Here is a 7494-nt window from a genome sequence, read left to right as displayed (position 1 = left end):
GCCGACTTTAAACGCAGTGGACACTATTGGTAATTACTCAATAAAACCTTACTTCATGGTAATGAGTCAAGGGGAGAGGTTGGTAGTATAACACATTGTGAGAAACGGCTCCCTCTGAAGTGGAGTCATCGAGAATGAAGTAATTCAACGAATTTGATTTCGAGACCTCAAGTTTAGAATTTGAGGTCTCGAAATCAACCATCTGAAATCACACAACTTCGTTGACAAGGGTGTTTTTTCTTTCATTATTATCTCGCAACTTCGACGACCAATTGAATTCAAACTTTCACAGGTTTGCTATTTTATGCATACGTTGAGATACACAAACTGTGAAGACTGGTCTTTGACAATTACCGATAGTGTCCCTTGTCTTTAAGCTCAAGGTCCAGGGTAGTCAGCTCAATGAAACAATTACAAAGCGAACAGAGATGAGTTTTGAGTGGTTGTTTAGAACTAGCGGAGGAAGCCTTTGCGAATCTGAGATGGGCCTGCGTGGAAAAGCTCACCCCAAGAGCATAAAGTATATCTTTTAGAAAACGAACTCGAATTATTCGATATAGAAAGGTTTGCGGTAACACCATGTAATGACTATCTCTAATGAGTTGTGTGTTTCTGAAAAGAACCGTTGGTTTCAACTCGACGTTTTGATCAGTATGTTCTGATCGTCTTCTGGAGAAAGTATTCGGTTCAAATATACCTCTCAGCATGGGGCAATAAAGGAATCACATTGTTTTGAAAAGATTGCTTAACATCACACAAGGCCACGGACGGTCACTGCAAGTTGAGAGGGCTTATAATTATTTTGTGTAATTACCAATAGTGTCCACTGCCTTTAACCATTGAAGCAGCATTTATTTTGAGTAATTACTAATGGTCAGATTTTTGGTCCCAAACATTAAAAAATAGATTTTTTTTGAGTGAATGGTATTTCAAAGAGCACCTCCCGCTCTAACGAAGAAAAAGTTTAAATTTTACTTTTAATGGTCAGGAACCATGAATTAAAAAAAAAAATTTTCTTATAAAACATAAGATTTGGTCACGTGATATATTGTCGGGATCCCGACAAAAACTAATTTTGAGCGCTTTATTTCACTGCTTTTTTCGAGCAATGGCTTAAATGAAAGCTGTTTATTTCGACCCCCATCAAAATACCTATTGAGTTTTAAATCAAAATTTTGGGGTCCAATCGGCAAAAAATCTGACCAAGCATCTTTAACGCTCCTTGTTTTGGGGGATAGAAGGTGATATCTTTTTCCAACAGCAGTTCTTCGAAGTGAAATGTCTCTCGAAATGCATTCTACTATCCAAAAGCTGATGTACTTCTTATCATAGAGCAATGTTCATACAGCGTATGTTTTAATTGCCACTATTTTCATACTCATTACCAAACGTATATATACAGACACTTTTGAAGACACTGGACACCTTTTGAAGACCAATATTCTCACTCTCACCATAGAGAAAGTATTTTTCCTTTCTCTATGCTCTCACTAGGTGTATCCCAATGCGTAAAATTACAAATCTGGGAAAATTTCGGCTCGATTGGTCTTCGCAGTTGCAAGAGAATAATGAAAGAACAAAAATACAGCTTTGTTGCATTTACTTTGTATGCTTTGAGAGGCTTATTAAAAGGATTCAGGCCTGATGTCTTTAAAGGCAGTGGACAATATTGATTACTCGAAATGATTATTAGCATAAAACCTTACTTGGTAAAGAGTAATTGGGAGAGGTTGCTAGTAAAGAACATTGTGAGAAACGGCTCCCTCTGAAGTGACTTAGTTTTTGAGAAAGAAGTAATTTTCCACGAAGTTGATTTCGAGACCTCAGATTTAGAACTTGAGGTCTCGAAATCAACCATCTGAAAGCACACAACTTTGTGCGACGAGGCTGTTTTTTTCTTTCATTATTATCTCTCAACTTTGACGACCGATTGAGCTCAAATTTTCACAGCTTTGCTATTTTGTGCATTATGTTGAGATACACCAAGTGAGAAGACTGGTCTTTGACAATTACCAATAGTGTCCACTGTCTTTAAATAATTTGAGTGAGAAGTTTTCCCTTTCTCAAAAACTACGTTTACTATTAAAGGGAACCGTTTCTCACCATGTTTTATACTTTCAACAGCTCTCCCATTGCTCGTTACCTTGTACAAGTTTTTATGCCACCAATTATTTTGAGTTTTTACCAAATTGTGTCCATGGACAGAATTTGAGTGCCTTAAACCGACGGCTTAATTAATATTTCCACTTGTAAATGCAGATGACCATGTACTAATTGCAATATAGAACAAGACCACTTGGGTGGCGTGAATAAGGCGTGAAACGCTGCACGTAACCAACAATAAACAACCGCAAAATCTGGACCTCACACCTAAGTTTGTGCTCTGTGGTCCAAGACGTGTGTCTATTTTGGAGACAAGGTAATTCCGCACAAATCCCACTCGTGGACGTCGAACATAAACTAATCTCAAAATGCTTCTTCAAAAATGTTTTTAAAAGGTCTGTTTTGTTCAAACTGATAACGTGCTTTTCGGGGAGAAAACCACAGCCGTTGCGTGGGGTGATGTCAAAAGCTGACGGCTTTCAAAGTGACCGTCGATGCTTGACAAACAAAAGCCGGTGTTCGTTAAAAAAGGCATCGGAATCTCTTTTGCACTGTTTTATTTCCTTTTTGCAGACAATTATTGCAAATTAGCAAATTACACTGAGTGAGATGAATTTGACGGCTAGGGCAAAAATCACAAAACATGGGTGTAGGGCCAACAACTGCGAAATAAATGTTTTTCATGACTGCTCACTTGACACAAAGAACAAGATGTTGAATCGGCTGCTGTATTAGCTTCAATTGGTTTTGGTGGCACGGTTGGCTTGTGCGTAAGCACTCACCTCTCACCAAGGTGACCCCGGTTCGATTCCCGGTCGGGGCCAAAATGTGAGTTGAGTTGTGCGTTGGTTCTCTGCTTTGCCACGAGGGTTTTCCAGACTAACCGGTTTTCCTCCCTCAGGAAAAAATCAAACACTTTCGATCTTGGCTGTGCTCCGTGGTCATAATGGGTTGATGTGGCTGGCAGCTGAATGCGCCCTTGCATGCCTGCTTCTCGAACACGTTGTAGCCCCGTCCTTCGCAATTCAGCTCTAGCTGCGAGTAAGGACGATAAGCCCCCCAAAATTATTATTATTATTATTATTTAAATTGCTTGGCACAGTAAGATCTTTCTAGCCACTTCAGTGGGCATGGCACTGTTCTAGCTGTAAAACCCCCAAACAAAAACCAATCGAAAAATAAACAAGCAAACAATGGAAGTGCAGTTGTAACAAACTGTAGGTAATTTTAGCAGGCTTGTGAGTTTCCAAAATGTGGGCTTTGGTCTTATTTTGCTCTATGTTTTGAGGCATCATTGCAACGCATTCGAGTGTGCTATAGTCACGCAGACAACTTTCTAATTATGTAAACAAAACAATGCTGACATAAAGGTTTTATTGGCAAATGCCCATAGACAATATCACGACTTAGAAATGGGTGCGTTCGTTTAGCTTCCCTGGGTCAACCCCGGTGTGTGTCGTTTATTTTTCCAGGACGAATGTGGGTAATTATCTGCACACGTTTGTCCTGGGAAAAAAAAACACGCCACACACCGGGGTCGACTCAGGGGAGCTAAACGAACGCTCCCATTGTGTAACAAAAACCAAATCCGGAATAGTACATAGCAACTAAAAAAGAGATCATTTCTCAATCAAATTTTCACAGGTTTGGTGTTGTATATGCATATGCTGCTGGTGTTGCTTTTGTGGGGATTGTTGTTTATACATGTGTATTTGTTTATCTCCTGTTCTGTGTATTGCTTTTCTACAGTGCCCCCAGGGAGAACAGTGTTTTTACACTGATGGGGCTACCCTGTATAAATAATACTTAAAAATAATATAAAATAATAATATGTTAGGACGTCAAGTGAGGGTACTGCTCTTTGACAAACATTGTCATTTGCACAAGTCGCCTGACACAAGGCCACTTTAAGGTGTGGGCTACAATTATATTTCCCAGAGGCTGTTGCCACCTACTCCTAGGGCTGAAACAGGGTTACCCCTTTCACAGTCCATACGAATGTAGGCTTGGGTATCATCAATTCGAAGCCTGGCCGGTAGGGCAGAAAGCACTACCTCCCCAATGCGATTTGGAGGAAGAAACTAAACCAAAAATACAGTTTACGAAATAATCCTTGGCATAAAATAATGAACACAGATTTCTTTCACAGAGATGTCTGTGCAATCTAGGGGCCTAGAAATAATATTCGAAAATCATAATAATTTCAAGAAAACAATACTGCTATTGGCTATAGTCTTACATAAGCTGACTGAATCCGGCTGATGGTGTACACCGTATTCAATCGGAACTCTTCAATGATTTGTCCCATGAAGGCATTCCGTAAATCTCGCCAGATGTCAAGACTGGTTCACCACAATGTGGTATCCTCTCCATATAAGGGCATCGCCTCGTTCCGGGCACGCGACTCTTTCAAAAGACCAGTATAAGCCTCACCAGCGAAACATTTTTATATGATACCGATGGGTTGTAATGGAATGTTGTAATAATCTCCAAGCATTGTGCTAGAATATTAATTTATTTACTTGTTCCTTGTTCTATTGGTAATTGTCAAAGACTATAGCCTTCACAGTTGGTGTATCTCAACAAAATATGCATAAAATAACAAACCTGTGAAAATTTGAGCTCAATCGGTCATCGAACTTGCGAGATAATAATGAAAGAAAAAAATACCCCTGCCACACCATAGAGCAAGGGTAACACGAAGTTGTGTACATTAAGATGGTTGATTTCGAGACCTCAAGTTCTAAAATCTGAGGTCTTTAAATCAAATTCGTGGTAAATTACTTCTTTCTCGAAAACTATGGCACTTCCGAGGGAGCCGTTTCTCACAATGTTTTATACCATCAACCTCTCCCCATTACTCGTCACCAAGACAGGTTTTATGCTGATAATTATTTTGAGTAATTACCAATAGTGTCCACTGCCTTTAAGTTACGTATATCCACCACACTAATAACAACCGGTGACTGTAACTTGAGCATAGACAGATGTACTGTATGTGCGCTTCAAAGATGCTATGTCAGATTTTTTGGCCGATTTGACCAAAAAATTTGGATTTAAAATTCAATAGGTATTTTGACAGGGGTCGAGAAAGTCAGCTTTCATTTGAGCCATTGCTCGAAAAAGTCCGCCAATTATTAGTAGCAGTGAAATAAAGTGCTTAAAATTTGTTTTTGTCGGGATCCCGACATATCACGTGACCAATTCTAATGTGTTTTTATAAGAAACCTTTTAATCTTTTGTCATGTTCCTGACCATTAAATGTAAAAGTTAAACTTTTTTTCGTTAGAGCGGGTGATACTCTTTGAAATACCATTCACTCAAAAAAATCTATTTTTTAATGTTTGGGGCAAAAAATCTGACATAGCATCTGATTTACATATAGAGGATGTATACACACTAGAATATCTTTATCAAAATCTGTCTAATCTTCTTTTTGTTAATTTCGCGGTCACCCCCTCCCCTCGACCGGGGCACGCGACTCATAACGAAGCGAGCGCCGGTCATCCTATCCCCCTGATGCAATACAGGATTCACCGGGTAGCGGGTAGCAGAACCTGTTGCTCGCCGCATTCCATTCCCGAACAAGGCAATGACTCCATGCAGTGTCGGTGCTTGGATCGAGCAGGTCTGATCGCGCTGCAAATTATAGGATGTGATAAATAGGGGAGACATTTCAAATTGTGTTTTCCCTCTCCTTGGCTGTCGCCACACATATGAACACCACTGAAAGGCCACTAATGAACTCGAGACCTTCTGAAAAGGACGATCAGAACATGATCGAAACGTCGAGTTGAAATTTTCAGAACCACCCCAACTCATTTAGAGATAGTCATTACATGATGTTACCGCAAACCTTTCCATACCGTATTTCCACCATGCAAAGTTTCAAATCCTCCTCGAGGTTTGTTGTTGGAATGTTTGGTTACCCAAAATATTGGGACTTACCCCAGTATGTCTTTTTTGGCATGAAATCACGACAGCAAAGAAGTAAAAACTTAATGAATAAAGTGTGTTCAAAGGTCAAGATGACAATGAATCTGCATGAGCATTTACATTTTCTACAAAATCATCAATAACTAATACTAATATTAAATTAGGCTAATATTAAAATGATATCTGTTGGCAAGTACTGTTATAGCGATTCACACTGTCTTTAAAGGCAGTGGACACTATTGGTAATTGTCAAAGACTAGTCTTCATAGTTGGTGTATCTCAACATAGCATAAATAACAAACCTGTGAAAATTTGAGCTCAATCGGTCATCGAACTGGCGAGATAATGATGAAAGAAAAAAACCCAACCCAGTGTCACACGAAGTTGTGTGCGTTTAGATGGTTGATTTCGAGAGACCCCAAGTTCTAAATCTGAGGTCTCGAAATCAAATTCGTGGAATATTACGTCTTTCTCTAAAACTATGGCACTTCAGAGGGAGCCGTTTCTCACAATGTTTTATACCATTAACCTCTCCCCATTACTTGTCACCAAGTAAGGTTTTATGCCAATAATTATTTTGAGTATTACCAATAGTATCCACTGCCTGTAAGAGTGACCATAAGAGTGAAATTGTACTTTCAAGAGAGCCTTATGGTCATAATGGGACGGTATACATTACTGTCACAATTTCCTCATGAAATTCAAGAGTTATAGAACTAACTGAACAAGTTTTAAAGTGTGCCCCCTTTCTTCAACAAAATAAAGCTGATCAAAATCAGATGCCGTTTAAATCCATATAAGATTTTGTGTTTATATAACATTATTTTGGTTTGCGGTAACACCATGTGTGTATCTACTTGCCAGGTAGCCTGTTTGTTAAAAGAAAACTGTCTTGCTGTTCTACTACCTCGGATCGAGTAGATGTGCGGGGTAGCCTCGATTTTATAAAATTTTATAACATTGTTAAAAACTTGGTGCACAGTTTCATGAACCATTGTTAAAAGTTTTTCATGTAAAATAGGCCAAGACAGCTAGCTGTTGTTCCGGTTTTTTTTAGCGATGATCATACGGTAGCATGCTACTTCGGATTTTCGTTCCGGATCAGGGGTTGTAGAGCGTGGAACAGCTGGGGATGCTGTCCCCATTATGGCTACTTCCGATAGCGCCCTCCTGTGAATTTCTCCAGCCCATCAGGGTGTAGTCTGGTTCCCAGACCCAAAAATCTCCGACGAGGCTCTGTCGAACTTAGGGTCCGGTATCACCCAAAATCACGTGACCAAAGAGGAGGAATTCCTCCTTTTTTCGAAGTTATCCGAAATGTTCCGAACGTGTTGTCGTCAACATTCGGACAGTATCGTTGATGTTCGGTATGGACTCGTAATGTCAGTCATGTCGGCCGTAGATCCAGGAGTTTTTATGCCAGTTATTGCAAATGCAGGCGTTGTGTCTAAATAA

The sequence above is a fragment of the Asterias rubens genome, chromosome 4 (genome assembly GCF_902459465.1).
Source record: "Asterias rubens chromosome 4, eAstRub1.3, whole genome shotgun sequence".
NCBI lineage: Eukaryota > Metazoa > Echinodermata > Asteroidea > Forcipulatida > Asteriidae > Asterias > Asterias rubens.
This window is presented reverse-complemented; position numbering follows the sequence as displayed.